Below are 20,158 nucleotides of genomic sequence, written 5' to 3'. Positions count from 1 at the left end.
ACGATGGACTTACATGTTTTAAATGCATTTATATAAAAAAAAATGTACAAAAAGAATTAATTATTAAAAAAAACATTGTTTATATGATGAAAATACCCTTGCATTCTTTTGGATTGTTTTTTAACTTTTTAGTTTTGGGGGCACTTTTGTCCACTTATTTTAGTGAAGCTTGTTATCCCAAAAGCACTCTTCACGTTAATGTTGGCTTTATATATAGAGATCAAGCGATTATTTAAGAACTGATCATATAATTATTTGAGATTGGTCCGATTAATTAATGTCCATCTGCCCTTTTTTTTCGTCTGGGGCTCGTTAATTAAGATAGTGATGTTTAAACATCCACAATTATTCAAGTTGTGTGTGATAGCTTTTGCACTTTACAGATAGCGAGTGGTTCATAACTTGATATCATATGGGACAACTTTAATTAAAAAGATTTAATTTCCCAAAATTAAGCTCATAGCCAATGAATTTGGCAAGTTGATTATAAAATAAAAAATATATAAAGAATATAAGAAGGAAAATGAAAGGAATTCACGTATATATTTTATTTAATTTCCCAAAGTTCCAACAGGTAAATCACATGCATTATAGACATAATCGAGATTAGCGATGAATCTGAACGCAATATTTATTTCCCCATCTATGTTAAACAATACAGATTAATTAAAATAAAATAGTTTATCAAAGAGAGTGTCATGAATCATGACAGATGTGCAAGGATATGTTCCACAGATTACAATTAGTAGACTGTTATTGTAGGAGAGGAATCATTTAATTTGTTTTCTTCTGAATCTTTTGAGTTATGACAAGATGCCAAGAGGACATGGTAGTGTAACGTAATTTAGTAGGAAAAAATTGATATGCATAGCTTCTTCGAGTGTAAATGGGGGAATTACCCTAACTTTTAACACGTTTTTCGTTCATTCGTTCGTTCTTGCTTAAATGGAGCAAAGAAAAGAAAACTATGAGCCAATCATAATTATTTGACGGTAAGTAGATAATTTTAAACCGTTGATTGCAAGTGTTGATCATAGAAAATAAATTTCTGACTCTTGGTTCTCGTGCACTATTATGTTTGTTTAAATCCATTATTGGTGATTTTTTTAATTTAATGAGGATTTTTCATAGAGGACTAAAATGATTGATGATGAATAATCTTAGGGATCATTTATATTGGTTTTAAATCTCAGAGACCAAAGTGGGGAGTTATGACAACTTTAGGGACCATTTTGGCTAAAATCATACATTTAGGGGTAATGCAGAGACTTTTTTTTCTTCTAATACCACATTGAGATATCATTTCATGTAGCAATATTTAATGAAATAAATTGATAAATTGATGTGATACTCATCACTTGCCCCATCATACGTTACAACAATATAGTATAAAAAATAATCTCCTTAACATTTTTCTATATTTAACTGTAAATGGACAATTTTTGAACTTTCAATGGAACTAAGCTGATTATGGAACGAGGGAGGTCCTATATATAAAACCTCCTTATTACATCTGACTAAGGTTGTAAGATTGAAATCAATTAACGATTCATAGTTGTTGGTGATACCTAACAAAGCTGATTTTGATATTGTCACGCTAGTGCATAAAATGGCACTGTCCCTTTTGACAAAATCAAGTGGAAAGGAGATGATGACGGCAACTGATTGTGTAATTTCATTCATTTTTCCAACGCCCCCATCATCAAGGAGGGATTGGCGCCAAAGTCAAACAATAGAGTCAAAGTCGTGTTTGGGATTTGACTCCACAAAAACAATCGGTCGATGGTCTCTTCTTCCATAATATATGCATGCATGCATGGATACATAAATCATGATCAAGTCATCAAACTTTTTCTTTGACATAGAATATGCGTGACACTTTTTGAAGGAACCCAAACCACTACGAAACTACGAGCCTCCGAGGGCCATGCAGATGCAGTGACGTACTCTACAGTATAAAACTAGGAGAATATTGCTTTTGTTTGACCATAGATTATAGGAAACTCCAGCGGATGAGTGTTTTAAACAAAAATCTAACGATTAAGCTCTCAGTATGGGCACTACAGAGTACGTACGTACCCTAGAAAATCTCTTCTTTGGCATGCAGCAAGTTCTGGTATGTATCTTAATTTTAACAAACGAAAAGAAGAGAAGAAAAAGCTGATTACAAATTTTGATTCTTATCCTATATATGAAAATTTAAAAACAAGATTATAAATTGACAAGACGACTACATAACACGAATATATGTATCTTGCAAAACCTTCATTCCTATACTAATTTATAATGTCTATTTATAAAGACATAACTCTAAACAAATACAAAAGGAACCAAAAATCCTAAGAAACATGTCCAACAGAAGTTGTAAAACCGCTAAATTCTATTTAAAAGAGAAAAATCTAAAACACTCATCTCCAAGAGACTCTATAAAGGACTTTACATAGTAGTTGTTGGAAAATTAGTTATTATTTTATTATTGTTTATGGTTTTCTTGTGGGCCAAAGATATTAAAGTTTCTTGCCCATCAAGGATTTTGCTTTAGTTTTCACTATTTATAGAAGTGATTGTATTAGTTTTATTTTATCAAGTCATTCACAATGTAGCCTCTTGGAGTTTTGTAGTTGTTTCAGCATTTTCGTTAGTTTAATAATATTCCTATTATTTTGTAATCTTATTCGTTGCGTACTCTGATATTCAACTTGGTATCATAGCAGGTTCGATTCTTCGGAATTTAATATGTTCTAGATGGGTATCAATTTGTTCATCTGTTTGTCCGCTGCGTAAAAGTTTGTCATGAATTTGGTTCGGAAGTTCGCACTAGCTTTGGAATCTTAAACTTGCACCGCTTGGATTGCTTTCGCTTACTTGCTTGTTCACCCGCTTGTCTTGTCTTGTCCACCTAACTGAGCTTGCCTTGTCGTGTCCGCCTAACGGAGCTTGTCTTGTATGTCTGCCTAATGGAGCTTGCATCCGCATCTTCTTGTTGCAAACTCTTGCCGTGTACCACCATGAGTTTGACGAGGGGTGTTGGAATTTAGGATTATTTTATTATTTGAATTTGGGCTTAGCCCGTTAGTATTAAGATTTCGTTTTCTTGCTTATTAGGGTTATGTTAGTTCTCTATATATATGGTGCTTTATAGCTCGTAGAATAATAAGTCATTCAAGATGTAGCCTATTATAGGGTTTTGTAGCCGTTCCGGCATTCTCGTTAGTTTAATAATATTCCTATTATTTTGTAATCTTGTTCGTTGCGCACTCTGATATTCAACTGTAGTAAAGTGAAGTTCAGTGAAAAATTCCTCTTTAACTTTATAGAGTCATTGTTCATATGTTAAATGTTAAAAAATTAATAAAACTCAATGGTGGATAGCTAAACTATGGAGAAAAGGAAGAGAGAGATAAGGTGGTTTCAGAAAATGAGTAGGTTGAGTTTGAATTATAATAATAAAATACTCAAAATTTGTTAAAATAGAGAGTATTATTGGAAATGAAAGTTAAACTGATTAGCTAAAATTAAACTCTTAAAGTATTATTACTAGTTTATTGTAAAGCTAAAACCACCCTCCTAGTGTAGATAATATCGTTTGTAAAAAAACAAAAAACGCAAAAATAAAAACAAAAATTTAGAACTTCTCTTGGAAATGCTCTAACAGGACAGCTTTCACAATCATTATCATGCTATATAATCTAGTACATTAAATACGAAAAAATAAACCAAATTCTAACTCAGTAACTTTCCCAACATATACACCAATAAAAGAGAACTTTTATGCAACGGGACGAGATAATACTTTGTGAGTATCCCAACTTAATTTGCATTGTTACGTAACATAAATCATATGTGACATATGTAATTGATTTGAGATACTATCATATTGACGTTTTGAGCATTTTGTGTTTCATTAAGTTTAAAAGATTATTAGGTCGCGTTCTATTGCTATTTTTTTATGACGTTGAATTTCTCACAGTTCCAACTAACGAAAATTATGAATTTCAAATTGGTTCGTTCTGAAAAACGCGTTTGTTTGTTAGGGTGGGTGGACTAGAGAGAGTAAATGCACTTTGAACTTGATTTGCATTGTTACCAGCTGTTGCCACTTGGCCCAACGTATTCCCTTACCTATTTGCTAATAAAATACAAGGATATACTCGCACCCAACAATTAGCAGCTTGAATTAGTAATATGTGCTCGAACATAGTTAAACATGATTAAATTGTTAACACTAACAAAATATGAAGACGTTATATTGACGTTCATCTTGAGATTATGAGGCTCATAACCGTTCGTGAGGACTCCGTCTTAGGAGAAGAACTCAATTACAACTAGAATGTCATTGTCGCATTATCTAATTCAATCAAGTACGTATTTCGAATTCTTCAGACGAGAATGGTAGATCAACTCGAGAAGTCACCAATACACTGATGCCATATAGGTGGCTTCGTTCTTGGCTCTATGTCCAAACTAGTACTGATAAAGGTTTTAGTCAAAGATATTCCGTTGAGCTGTTTGATTTAGGAAGCTCTCACACTCCATGCAATTGATGGAGGAGTCTTTGTGCTTGTGTGCACAGTACCTAAGGAATAACGTGATCCACTGTGGTGTGATACCTAACCAAGACATTAGTCGTACGCATGATTATCCAAATCTTGTGGATAAGTATGTCAACAGAAATAAACCAAGGAAAAAGAAAGTACGTTCACTCACATGACATAACACCTACCAAACTGATAATACATACGTACACCACATAAAACCATGTTTTGACTTTAAATTTCGTGGCTTCCATGAAGTTTCTTTCTTCCCATCAGCCTCCGAATTGGTAGGGAGGGAGATTTGGCGAGAGATTTATCTATTCCTTAAAGACGACGGCCGCCACCAATGGCCGGCATCCTCACCGGCGCCGACCGATTAGTTGAGTTCGTACTGCTCTTCCTAAAGTTTTAGAACATGTCCTAAATTGAAACCATCATTCCCCAGTGATACCAAAAATAAATAAGAATCGGAATTTCCCAATTGCAACCCTAAGGGAGCCTACCATTACAATGACAAGTAACTATTATGGCGGTTTTGGTCGCAACACACCATGTGTTGGACCTTAGATATATGGCCTTGCACGAGCCCTACATGGGAGAGTGACCAATAATAGATTGATTGAAAATTGCTGTCCCTTCCCTGTGTCGGGACTATTAAAGATCGTTTGGTACTCAACTTGAAATTGTGTCGAGATTATTAAGGGTCGTTTGATACTCAATTTGAAACTAATTTACGTTACCACATTAGTTAAAACTCCTGGGTTTCATAAACAAAATTAGTTTCAATAATGACACCAAACAGGCTTTAGGGTTACCAAACAACACAGTACCATTCTTTTAGACACTGACACTGAAGAAAAATTACCACCACTAAACACTTAAAAAGCTTAAAAGTGCCTACGAGCACAAGTGCTTTTTGGAGTCACAATACCAAACAAGCCCTAATCTTACACGGTCAAAAAACATAATGATTTCAGAGGTGAGCAAACACAAAACAAACATGAAATTTTATACCACTTATCAAACGATTTTACAATTGAAAAGAACCAAAAAGAAAAAAAAAAGAAAAAAAAGTTACTCGTACTTGCTTCGAGATGAAGTTCGTCCAAAAAGAAAACGCACATGCTAACATAACATTTACGGACTACAAAAAAAACCTTCCCTTGCACAAATATGTGTTGGACGCTCAGATGTCTTCAGAATCCCCCGACTGTTCATCCCGGTCATCCTCAAAGTCACAGTGCTTGATACTTCATCATCCGACTCTGGAGACCTTGCAGATCCTTCAGTGGCTGGAAGCTGTTCAGGTCTCTCATTGCCCTTTAACTCTTCTTCACTGAAAAGATCCCCTTGCACGGGGATAGTGCTCACCTTCTGAGATGCAATAATATTTCCAATGGCTCGTTATGCTGCAGCCTGATTGTTATCTTCCACACTGTCATCTTTATTGTGATCAATATCAGCCTCCCCCGTTGGTGATTCTCTTTTTGGTGGCGGCACAAAAAATGGTATTTTACCCCTCTGCCAGTCATGGGGGACCATCTTTGCTGCAGTCATCAAGTCGGGTTCACCACCCTAGAAGCACACAGGCCAAAAAACTTAGTAGACACGTTACCAGATCCTTTTCTTTTTTTCTTTTTTTTACAAGTATGAAAAAACATGGGAAAAAAGAATGTAGGTACAAGAAACAGTCAACATTTGTAGAAGTTGCGACCCATCGAATAATGGACAGAATAATTTGTTATCTAATAATGGTCAATCATAAGATGTAAATGATGTTCAACAAGCCTAAGGGAGGAATAAAAGGGATGCATAACAAAACACCAATTATGTCGAGACAATGCAACTCTTTTGCTTGAATCTTTGAAGAATGCAATTTCCCTGCTGGATTTGGCCCTGTTCCATTGGATCCTATGCTCAAAACCACAGCTTCACAAAGCTGAGGGACCAACATTGGCAAAAGACAAATTCCTAAAGGGATAATAACACACTTTAGGATCTTCAAAACTAACATATCACCTTCTAAACTGCCCAATATACATCCTTAATATACATCTACATATAGTGTTCTGTTGCTAGATTTGTATCGCAGACTGAATTTAAGTCGCACATTCAGGCAAAAGTTAAATAAGATGCAAAAGACATGTTCCTATATATAAAAAGTAACATGTATATTTGTGTCTGCATGTACATATATGTATGCATGTAAAATGTAAATAATTTGGTAAATATCAAATGACCAAGTCTGAGTAACGAAATCTCCCAAACATTTACTGGAACCGTGGGCAACAATGTTATGACTAGTGGGATTGTTAGAAAGCATTATTAAGTTGCAAGTTACCTTCAAAAGTTTGCCTGACAATTTGCATAGCTGACATAAAAAGTCATTATCATCTTCCCTGATAAATAAAACCATTAAGATACAGTTACATGTCACTCAGTACCCGGATAAACATCAAAATCCAAGACAAAGACAAAGCAGCATACCAGTTCTCTATCTATATGCTCTTTTCAGGTGGATCTTCTTAACTCGTTTCAAAACTTCTCCTATGCGTTCTGTAGCATCCTGCAAATTTGTGACACGTACCTAGGAAAATGACCCAAATTATTTACCATTAGATGTGCATATAGAATATTAAAATTTCAGGCAAACAGCAAGCACAGGCTCCCAGACCGCAGAGAATAAGAAAACAAAAATGTTAAAGGGTTTAAACAGGTGCAGCAGAGAGATTTTACAATTGAACCAATCCAAAACTGAACTTGGACAAAGATAAAGCACGGACGGCAGGAAGGTGCAGAATATGACTTTGCATGCAGCAAGTGGCATTCTATGTATATGCATATGTACATGTATAGAGAGGAATTCACTGATGTGGTTAGGCGACAAATGCTCTAAATATAATGGAAGATGTTATTGACGCACCTAAAAAGTTGTTCTGCACTCCCTTGTAAAAATCACTAAGGAAGGGAGGAGGGGATTATAACTATTTTGGAGTGCTAACAACAAAACCCTATATAATATTTTTGTATATTATTTAATAAAAAATTTCGTCAATAAACAGGCATCAGAGATACTATGAACAGCAGGCTGTTGGTAAAAGTATAGACATACATTGATATTACTGTTGTTGTTTAAAGGGACTACACCTATCACTACTTATCTATAAACCAGAAGCAAAATTCACAAACAATAAGCAATTTATAGACAACACTCACAACATTGGTAGCAAATAAATATACCCAAAACACAATATACCCAAAATATTTTACAGTTGATACTTAAAAGATCAATCAGAAACAATACCAAAAATCCAATTGGAATTATGGGACTATATGGCCCTCATTCCAGGACAGCTAAATTCACTGTTAGGAGCTACAAAAGGAAAAACAGAAAAAACATACCACGCTCTTCAGTATGATATCTGTTTCAGAGTCACAGCTTTGATAGACAACTCCAGGGCAATCAATCAAGAAAATCCTCTTGGTGAGTGTTATATACTGCCACACTTTAGTCTCCCCTGGGATAGGAGCAACTTTACAAACCTATGGAGCAATGAACACATTGTCAGTCATTCAGTAACAGACTAGCTAGAAAGAAACACCACAATTAAGAAGCTTGTTATATGATTTACAGCTATCAGTATCATCTAAGAGTGCATCCTATGAATTACACGTATGCAAGTACAGAAACAAGATCATGCTAGACAGGCATAGAGAAATTGGTACTGGTATGATATTTGTGTGATATCGCACCCCAAAAGTTAAAAAACAACATTTATCTAATGGAACTTTGCCTCCGACAACAATGGGTGGCAACTTAACTATTCAAACTAAGACCAGAGTTCATCAGACTACAATAATTTTTATTTATTGAGAAAAATGCATCAGGCTACAGTGTCTCATAACCAGTATGCTACAACCGTAGGAAAACCACCAGAATATAAAGTGAAATCCTCTCAATCACGGTAGGAATATAATTTTTTGATTTTGAGAAGAATAACCGGATTCAGTTTAATGCAGCAACATTGCAAATAGAGGCAAAACCAAATCACTTATTTTTGTGCCTTAGCAAATTACCACACATGTATACAATAAATTAAAGGAAATGCACTCAAAAAACCAGAATCACCAAGCAATGGTGTTGAAGATATTACATTTTTAGTTCATAATGTGTTGATAACAGATGACTTTCCAACGTTGGGATACCCAACAAATTCCACAGAAATGGCTTGCTTGTCACTTTTCAAACGGGCGAATTGTCTCAAAACTGATAGAAGAGTTCCCTAAGTACACACAAAAAAAAAAAAAAAAAAAAAAACACAAAATCAGCAGATTGCACAGAAAGCAAGGAGTAGAAATATATAAAGGAAACAAGCAAGAAAACGTAGGAATACGAAAGTGAACAAGTAAACACATAAAGTGAACAAGTAAACTTATAGTTATAGAAATCTACATGTGTTAGAGTTCATACAACTTGAGTTACGGAAGTCCAAAAGGGATCATAACTTCTTAAAAAAATTTCTTTCACCAGTGCTTTCATGAAACAGAAACATTACATAAAGGCATAAAGGTTAGCAGAAGGTACCGTGCCAAATGATTTATTACAACTGGTCAAGAGCATATAAAATCTAAAGAAAGAAATAATTACCCTGAGAACCATCAGCCTTCTTGGCTAAAGACTCATAATCTGCTGCAAGGAGCTTTGGGCGTTTCCTCTTTGTCTTATGTCGAAATACATCAGAAAATGTCTCTCTCTCTAGAAGATGAACTCTGGTTTGCTTCAGAGGTTAAATCATGAATATAGGTCAGAATACAACAACAAACTATGCCATCAGCCAAAAAATAAACACATGCTATCTTCTTCGTCTCTTTTTAATGAAGTAAGGAATGCCAATTTAGGAAAAATGCAACTAAAAATCCTCCATTGATTGAATCAAAATCATGAGCATATGGGTACCATTGCACCCATAAAATGATTACGACTTAAAAACAAGTCAAAGGGAAGAAATATCTAAAACACAACTGACTTAACAGATCATATTTGACCTTGAGCAACCGTGTCAAGGTGCACACAAAAGAGAAATTAAACAAAACACAATCAATCGAGATCCCATAAAATTGATCAAGACATCCAAACTAAAATCCACAAATTAAACATCTGCGGGATACACCATAGCATTTCACCCATCCAAAAATAGTTATTTCATAATATTGAAAACCAAAAAGTCATTTTCCTAAAAATAAATGAATAAAAGCAGCATGCTGCATGCCTTCTGATAGCGATAAACAGATAAAATTCTAGAGTTTACAAAAGCAGCATACCTTCTGATGGTCATTCAAGAGGGACAATGGCAAATGCTTCCCCCTTAAAATAACATTGTAGTTACTTGAAACCGTCCTACTGTGCTCCTCGCGGAAAATGTCAAGCTCCTGCTGAGTCGAAACCCTATTATTCTCTAAAAATTCAATAAACAATCAAAACTGTTCATAAACAAAGCAAATTCACCAGCTTTTTCGATAATCAATTACAAGCGAAACGGACAAAATTCATTTAATTGCTGCAAAATTTTAATCTTTTACATTAAGTCCTTATCTAGCCCACAAAATGGACATATTCCAATACATACGCACACGTATACGGTGTAATTATACGTATACGGTGTATTCATGTGTATGTACATACCGAACCAGCGGCAATCAGGCTGGATACGAGTGTTAGGAAGCTCCTTGGACTGGAACTCGTTCCTCAAGACCTTTCCCTTGCTGTTACGCTTTGGGCCTGGTGTTGTACATCTTGAGGCGGTGGACGGTGGCGCCGGTGCGCGCGTCCTTGTTCTTGGCCTTGGCATCGGAACGGTTCGCGTCAAGAGAGTGCTTTGGCTTGCCGGAGACGTTCACTTTCCTCTCCGTCTTCTTCACCATCTTTGCGGTGGAGGGCCTGTTTGGTTGCCGTGAAAGTGAGGGAAAATGGGCGAGGCAAAACCCTGGGATTTGAAAGTAACTTTGTGTGTGATGGACCGGACTAACAAAGTGAAATTAGCCCAATTGTCGATGGGCTTTATTTTTGGAGGGGCCCAATAAAGTTAGAGGTTATATTATCAAATGACGAGAAGTGAGAACACGCGACACGAGTACATATCATTTTCAAAATAAATCCAGTTAAAATTATCAATGAGAAATTAATTTTGCAAAAAGTTACTAAATTTAGAAGAGCTTAAAATGTGACAACTAAATTATAATTAAAGAGGTCTTCGTCAATTTCCTCTTTAAATTATAAGGGTTGGCCGATTTCTCCTATAAGTTTTAGTTTTAGCTAATTACCGTTCTGAATGCAAGTCATCCTTATATTTGTCCAAATGTGCAGACTTTAATTTTATCCAGGAACAAGATTACAGACTGATAAGGTGCAATTATACGGTTGCTTCCTAACATTTTGTGTTTGAAGCTGGACAGTAATCCAGCAAGACAGGTAAATACACTTAGCTGGTACAATCGCCTTTTTCTTGTCTTGTCAATGCATATTCATGAGATATTAGAATTTTAGTAAACAAAGGAGGGATGTGGTTCCAAAAATTTAATCTGTCAAGTAATGGCTCAAACATTGTATATCAAACGAAAAGATGTGAGTGCCCTCCTTATTTCTTGACTTGTAGATTCCACTAAAAGGATTTCAAGCAGCTCCTATGCTTCAGATTCCATATCTAAGTGGTAACGTGGCTTCATTACCACAGCATCCCGCATTTTCTAGCTTACTACATTTGCAGGAGCTTTACCTAAGGTTAGTGAACTTATGACAAGCAGAAACAAAAGAAAACCTAATTGTTGCAGCCATGCCTGCCATTTGGGGAGGCACCCTGCACGGAGGCATAGCCGTGGCTGTCATTAGGGCATTAGTGTCTTGCTATAGTATTTAAAACTAAGGAACATAAATTTGTTAAACGATAAAATATTGGTTTGTACAAAAGAAAACAATAAGCATTCTTTAGAACGCAAATTTTAATAAGCGGATGTATTCTTAAAACGACATCATTAAAATAAGGTGATTTTCTTTTCCCAAGAGCCTTTGTTCATGTGGCACTGTGAGGAGATGGGTAAAGGTTTAGGTCCTAGGTTCAAGTCTCATGTAATAAATTAAGTTTCACGTTGCATATGGTATAAACTAAGTTTTTATGTACTCCGGAAAAATTGTGGGGCTTGCCTTTGGCAGTCCAAGGAAATCCTCTAAATGGCTCGATAAGATTTTGGTTCTCAGTTCATAAATCATGTACTTCAAAGAACTTCTTTCCTTCTTGTGGTACGTTAATTTAATTACGATCTGAATTCTTGATTGTCCTTGTTATTGTTGGCATGCAGGAGTTTAAAAATCTTAGTTCACTCACTGAGCTGGGCCTATCTGACAATAACATATCGATGCTTCCACCATAGTTGGTCACTAAATGAAAAGCTTTCACAAATGTTTTGATTGCTTAGGTTGTGATAACTAGCTTCTGGATTATAGAGAACAAAAGATTCCTTAGACTCATATGATTGACTATATAAAAAGATTGGATATATGGAGCTTTACCCAACTTGCAGAGAGATTTCTCATTTCGAGGCCTGCTCGCAATGATGTAAACATCGCGCCAAAGCTTATGTTACTAGAAGTATGGTCTTGCAAATTGCAATGGTTGGGGTCGGTCTTGATGAAAGAAACTAAAAGTGAATTGGTTGAATAGTTTCTGTTGTATCTAAGGTTTTCTTCATTAATGGATTACCTTACGTCTTCCCTAATCTTGTAGATCTGGGTATTGTCACTGGCTCAATACCGAACTCATGGATTATCTGGTCTGCGTATACGGTTAAGGATGTATGGCAATCACCTGTGTGTGGCCCGATCTATGTACGGTGGACAAAAATGCAAGGCAAAAGTACACATTGAAAACATATAATTGAGCACTATTGAAAACAATAAAGCCATGAAACCATGCTCTACCAGTCAGAACATATAATAAAAAATTACCCAGAATGATATCAGTTCGTACCTGGCATGATGAATGTTTGGTGTTGACCTTCTCTTCTCTAAGTTTCGACAGAGTTCTGCTTTTAATAGGACAAGCTTTATGAACAAGTAAAACCAAGAAGAGAGGCCAAGACATGTTTAATCATAGGATTCTAATTGCTCCTCCTATCATGGTAGCAGTTTCTATCCACTTCCAAGAGGTTGTAACTGCCTCTTATTTCGAAATTAAGTTCTTTGGTTTTCCCTCCATAATGTTCAATACCGGTTTAAACATTACTAAGTCCAATACCAATGTCAGTCCATTCGACTTGTATGTCCACATATCCATCCTTAAGTGATAGATTGTTCTTACTCACTCACCTTATGGAAAACTCTTACATTCTCCCACATTAGTATAATCAAGCTAATCACTAATATGTTCCATACAAGTAAAGGTGATCGTTGATTAACATTAGAAATACACGACTTTTCATCTAACTATAATGATTCATTAGTTCGAACTTTAGCACACATGATGCAAGCTATTTCCATTCGTACTCTAAAATCACAAAACCTATCTCATCAATTATAAAGTTACAAATTGGAGGGTTTTAAGATGGAAGCTTAACAATACCATTATTGCTCCCACATGTCTTTTGGTCCCATGAAGTTAAACGACATACTTCATATCATTACTTTGCAAAGATCAACATCATTAATGAAATAACTTATCAGAAACTTCACCTTGTTTTGTTTACAAGTGAATAATATGAGATTGAATCGAAACAACAACTAAATATTCAGGCCGTAAACTTGAATGACATAAAACCATAGTACCTTGCTCCCACATTCAAGTCCAATCAACAAAAGGCCTCAGTCCTATACTCGAAACATGCCTTTTTAAAATGAAACAAATTCATTTTAAATACTCCCACTGATAAAGCATTAGTTATGAGATTTACAACAAAAGAATTTGGAAGGTCAACAAAGTTTATTGATTTTCTGACTTTATCTCTATGAGAGACAAAGAGGTCGCACTTGGTGCGATGGCAAGTGCCTTCGCCCATGAGCGGTAGGTCTCGGGTTCGAGACTTGGGAGCAGCCTCTCCATAAATGGGGGTAAGGCTAGCCGACATTCACCTCTCCCAGATCCTGCGTAAAGCGGGAGCCTTGTGCACTGGGTACGACCTACGACCGATCTCTATGAGAGACAACTATAGAGAAATGATTCATGCAACTGAAAATTCATAAAACTTTAACTGATTGTTTTCTCAATGGAACAAAAGGCATATAATTCTGGAATCCTGTATGGACAAAAATTAATTATAATCGGTTTACTTAATCAAAATATAAAACACAAGGTCACACATTAAAGATGTTCTCCCAGTATTGAAGAATATATCTGCCTCTAGATGTTCTTCTCAATCATCAGATCAACCAAATGTACTGACCAATCAAGTTTCTTGTTCATCAATAACATATAAACCATAGATAAAACAAAAACAAACTAACATAAGTTTTATCTCTACAACTGAAATAAGTATGAAGCCCACAACATATTTACCGACAACATTCACTAATAACATTTAATGAATATGAAGCCACAACATAATTTAATGACGAGTTACCAGTCGAAATGCTTCTTTCTTAGTCATCAAGTTAATCAAGTATACTAACTAGTCAAAATGATTTACAAGCTCCTCAACAATAAGAAATTTTGAACCAGCAAGAAGTATTTCCATACCAAATTTGTGATGATCAACTTGTTGTTCAACTTATTGCTCACAAGGAAATCAGAAATCCCCAAGCCTAAAAAAATTTAATGAGTGTGAAGTCCACAACGTATATTAATTCTCCCACATGGGCAAACACTCACTATTTATGGCAACATAGAATTATGCAAAAGCACATGTTACTAACATATAGTCATAAATATATTTTTGCAGAAAAAAAAAATTCTATGCAGTTGTGCCTAAGACATGAAACCACAAAGAAAATCATTTGTGTCCAAAATGATTAATATACTTATGCCACTTATCAAAACATGATTAATTGCTACACTTATGCCACTTATCAATTTTATCTTGAAACACAATAATTACCATAAGCAAAATTGATGGCCAAACAAAATCATTGGTTTGAACAAAATAAACCAATACTTATTTCCATCCATGTATAGTTTAATCAATGTTACCTAAAACTTAATAGACTATGAGAAATTGTATAGTAAATAGTTACATAGTGAAATAAATAAATACTTCTAAGAATTGGTACCTGAGGTGTATATAAATTAGTGAAAACAATATTTTAGAAAGAAAAAAAATCACTAATTTGAAGTCACAAAAACAACAAGTTGTCCTTAGTTTGCAATTTCGTTTAAGATCCAATTCTTAAACGTCATGAAAATTTACAGATGTGAAGTAGACATATAAACATGCTATTTCACAAAATTTCATAATTTTTGAGATTTTATAAGTGGTCAAAAAATAAATCTCAAATGGGACGGACGGCAGATTTTTTGGCTAGACGAAAAGTATTATGTAGTAGAGACCCGCGATTAAAAAAATTCAACAAAAAATAATTTTCAACCATTGCTTTGAAAAATTTCTAGATTTAGAGTTCACATCCTAATGTATAACATGTTAAAATTTCATAAATTTAGGAGTCAAGTAGGTCTATCAAAATGACATCACAAACAGGATATGATGCATAAATCTGCAACATTCCATCAACATAGTTTCATGTTTAACATTTTACCATAATTCTATTTCATATCGAAAAAATACGAAAAAAAAATTTCAATGCAAACAGTCCATTCTGTACTACACACATGACCGAATTTCGAAGTTGATCAAAAGTAGCATAAAAAAAGGATGTGTTGCAAGGAAAAGTCTGTGACATAACCAATTTCTCGTTTTCCTTTTCACGTTAAATTGTGTCATCCTTTTATTGATTTCTCTACAAAAATATAGACGTAAAACATCAATCTCAAGCAAAATAACTTCATTCCAATTTTCGTAATATATAAATTGCCTCAATCATACAACATTTCAATAATGTTCAATCATTGTCATGTCATGATCAAATCAAACTAATCAATTTGGAAACAAAGATCAAAACTTAATAGTCTATCTAGCATGTGCAATACAGAGATAACATTACAAAAGAGAAGCAAGATGGAATTGTATTTGCAGTACGATTAAAAACCCATATTAAGTAGATATCCAAACAACTTATCAAACATAACATTTGAATCAATATCCCATTACCTTGGTAATTAAGATATCAAACTAGAAGACCCAATTCTAAAAATTCCTTGAACAAGATATGATCAACAAGTCAACTTAATAAAAAAATAATAAATAAGGATTTCAAAGACATGAACAAGCTGAGAGTCATAAACCAATGTACTTGCAATTTTCAAAGCAACAAAGCATCCTCAATTATACAGCAAATTGTATATATAAATTGGCAAAATGATAATTTACCAATATCAAAACAACAAATAATAAGGGCAAATTGTCATCTTAATAACAAGTCCGAAATCATGACATTCAACCTCAGCGATTCCTTTTCTTTTAATCGACAACGTTTCAAAGTTTATATATCATCATCAATGTAATAAGGAAACTTGGTAGAAATGAGGATTATATTAGTATAAAACTCCAACGTCATTGCAAAACAACATCAACAAAATTTGAGTAAAGTCATAAGACACAATTTACAAGTTAACATCCTGAACTTCACTATTCTCACAATATGATAAAATGGACCATTAACAATAATGGGTCAATTAAATGACAAGTCTATTATTTCCTATCCGAACCATTTGGCCAAACCAAGCAATCTTTAACTTTATGATGGCCAAACTTCTTTAACCATGCAAAAATCATAACTTTCTATCATTAAAACCATTAAATCCCTTCACATACGGACATGAATGTCGTTCATATTTATTCAGAATTTTCAAGCGAAGACAAAAAACTCAATCAATAATGCATGTATAAAATCCAAACTAGCTATTATAGGTATTGCTAGTAACATATTATGGATAATTGGATTAGTAGACCTACTGAGCAATATGGAGTTCAAGAGTACCACACCCATACAACACACATTTGTCTCACAAGTACTTGACCACCATAATAAACATAATCATCAATAAGGCAAAGTTCATGTATAATCTCAAATCACATTCTCAATACTAATATAACCTTAAAGCAAATGATACTCACTATACATTAGTTTATAACGAACCCAGTAGACAAATTTCTTTGGAAACAGATCTACTTGTTTATGTGTATAAACTACACTTTGATTTTCATAAGCGATTCCTTTGGAAACAAATCTACTTGTTTATGTGTATAAACTACACTATTTACAAACTAAGAAAAGGAAAATGAGCCAAATCTTAAAAAATCATTTTTTCATTTTCAGGTTGTACACCATATTTCCTTTCTAGATCTGGTTTCGCAACACATTGTATAAACCAAAACATATAAATTATTGAAAACAAATGCAGCAGAATTCAAACAATACAATTTTGATCTGTAAATGAGTTTAAGGCTATTATTGGCCCGCTTTCATACCACATGAAAGCATAATATGCATAACCATAATTGAGCATTATTAAAAACAATAAAGCCATTAAACCACACTCTATTAGTCAGAACATATAATAAGAAATTACCCAAAATGATATCAGTTCGTATCTGCATATGTAGGCATGACAAATGTCTGGAGAGTCTGACCTTCTCTTCTCTAAGTTTCAACATAGTTCTGCTCTCAATAGGACAAGCTTTATGAACAAGTAAAACCGAGAAGAGAGGCCAAGACATGTCTTTAATTATAGGATTCTAATTGCTTCTCCTATCATGGTAGCAGTTTCTATCCGCGTCTAAGAGGTTGTAACTGCATCTTATTTCGAAATTGAGTTCTTTGGTTTTCCCTCCATTATGTTCAATACCGGTTTAAACATTACTAAGTCCAATACCAATGTCAGTCCATTTACTTGTATGTCCACATATCCATCCTTAAGTGATTGATTGTTCTTACTCACTCACCTTATGAAAAACTCTTACACACCTATTAGGCTTGCCTTTGGAAGATGCCTAAGATAACTTGTGGCATGACCCAAGCTCAAAACATGTATGCTTCAATTCTTACATTGATGCACCCTGGATAGTCTCTTGCTATCAATTCCTTTATTTCACTAGGAAGTTGCAATTTTCCTCTAAGAAGCTAAAAGATATTAAGGTAAAAATGTTAGCGAGGTAATACATTCCGTCCAATTATGTACTAATTAGTTGGACTTTCTACTCAAGTAGGTCGATCTCATGATAATAGAATGATACTTGTTGAATATATCCTAGCATATCTGCATTTCGCTCCCTTCGTGTCTCGATACGTTTCACTCTTGTCATGTGACCAAGATCTTGATTAGTGTATCAAGTATTTTCTTTCAATATTTGCCCGATGGAATATTGAATTCCTCAGGTAAGCTTTTGAGGGACGAGCTTTGCCCTACTAATTTTGCCCAAGGAATTTTCATCGAGCAAAACATTAGGCGACCAAACCTTATTTGGCCCGACGAAATTTTTTTGTTTAGAAATATTTGATGGCGAATATTTGCCACTAGGAGCATAGTTTGAGTGTTATATGCAATGATTCATGAAGTTTGGTAAAATTGCATATAAAGTCAAACAAGAAGCAAAAAAGCCCGCGCGATGCCGCGGGTTTACAACTCTAGTTACACGTAATTACAACAATGTTTCTAATTCTACTACTACATATATACATACTCACAATTCTATTTACACACATACTAATCAGCATTTAAAACTGAGTTTTACCTCAGTACAAAACTTGATAAAATTAAACAAATCCAGCATATGTATATATAGATAGCTATAGTTATATTTAGATCTGCACATGTTTATTAATCAGTAACCAAATAAAAAGTGAGAGAGAAACAGAAGCTCAATTTCTCAGTACCTCTTTTGGTACAGCTTGGGGCAGACACTCCATGCCTAACCTTCTGCAGTAAGTCACAAAAAAATGAAATAAATAATATTAGACAAAAAAGTTGAGAGAAGTTTGAAAAAAAAGAAAAGAAGAGAACATTATTTCAATCATTTTCCAGTCTTTCAATTGAGAAAATATTACTAAAAATCGCAACGTTCTCAGAAAACTACAACTATTTTACAAATGTCATCACCTAGCACAGCAAAGACACCATAATTTTTTTTATTTAAAAAATTCCCACATATTCAACTTTCACACTATAGAAAACACAACTTTCACAGTATTAAAAAAATATTCTTACAGAAAAGGCTCAAATGAAAAAATCAAAATTTTTTAACTTGAGCGTGCTTCTGGGTTATGGAGAACTTCGGGAAGCACTTCCAAGTGTTTCTCAGGTTGTTTTTAATAAAAATATAAACTTGTTCATAATAAAAGCACTTCTAGCAAAAGTGTTTCCTAGAGAACCAGTTTTCCAAACGGGCTCCAAACAACAATATGAGAAAGAGAGAGAGAGAGAGAGAGAGAGAGAGAGAGAGAGAGAGAGAGAGAGAGAGATCATCCACAGAAGCAAATTTAGGAGGAATTTTGAGAGAAGGTTCAGGGTACTTTTCCTCAATGATCCCAACAATGACATCAAAATCCGCCACCCATTTGTCATCAAACTTCACCACAGGCACCTTCCCCTCTGGATTCACTTCCGTAAACCTACAAATCACCAACAAAAACCCCAAACCCAATTCCTCAGACACTCCAAAAAAACACATCAAAATCCATTATAAGTTGAAAAATCACATATTTCCATCTATGCTTGCATGTATTTTTGGGATAAAAATTTCAAAACAAAGTCAAATACCACTGGGTTTGTCGCTGAGATTGATTAAGTGCAATTTGTAGGGCACCTTCTTCTCCTCCAAGGTTAGAAGAACCCTTTGGCTGAAAGGGCCTGTCAGAAACGAAAGATGGAAAATTTTACCAAAATAGCAAAATTTGATCAAACCCCAGAACGGAAATTGAGGGAAACAGAGAGAAATGTGAACGTACAGTCGCCGAGAAGATGAGGTGCACCGAAGGCAGCCTTGACAGCGACCTCGAGAGCCATCTAAGAGTAGAGGAGAGAGAGTAGAAGATGAACCTGAAAGGTAATGGGGCTTGACGGTTGTTGAGAGAGAGTAGAAGATGAAACCAAACCTCTTAATATTTCTCATCCCGATCTCCGCCCTTAGATCTCATCGACAACCCAATTCCCTCCAGCACGTCCCACAAAGTCACAAAAAAATAAAAAAATTCAAATGAAAATCCATTTCTAAATCCAAAATCACAAAAAGGAAATTTCAACATAAAACCCATTCCTAAATCCAAAATCACAGAACCCCATATTTGAACAAAAGAAAACCCCAGATGTAGGATCCGAATAACTCACCAACAAAACGCTATCCTTTCTGGGTAGATTTTTTCTTTGAATCAAACCGAAAACGTCTACTGGTTGGGTGGTTTTTCAGCAAAGTGGAGATTTGTGTGAGATAAAGCGAGATAGAGGGGTAGAAACTGAAGGAATTGTCCAGAAGATGTAGTCGAAGGAAAGCCTTCGACGCTGAAGAAATATTCCAGAAGATGTAGTCGA

The 20,158-nt window shown here is 34.8% G+C and overlaps 1 pseudogene; it reads right to left on the bottom strand.

Annotated features, from left to right (window-relative positions):
* Positions 1–5,527: 5,527 nt before the first annotated feature.
* LOC126617146 (nuclear/nucleolar GTPase 2-like) lies at positions 5,528–19,951 on the bottom strand (annotated as a pseudogene).
* Between the last annotated feature and the right edge of the window lie 207 nt (positions 19,952–20,158).

Source organism: Malus sylvestris, chromosome 3, assembly GCF_916048215.2.
Source record: "Malus sylvestris chromosome 3, drMalSylv7.2, whole genome shotgun sequence".
In the NCBI taxonomy this organism is placed as follows: Eukaryota; Viridiplantae; Streptophyta; class Magnoliopsida; order Rosales; family Rosaceae; genus Malus; species Malus sylvestris.
The sequence above is the reverse complement of the archived record's forward strand: the minus strand, read 5'-3'. Positions and strand labels throughout refer to the sequence as shown.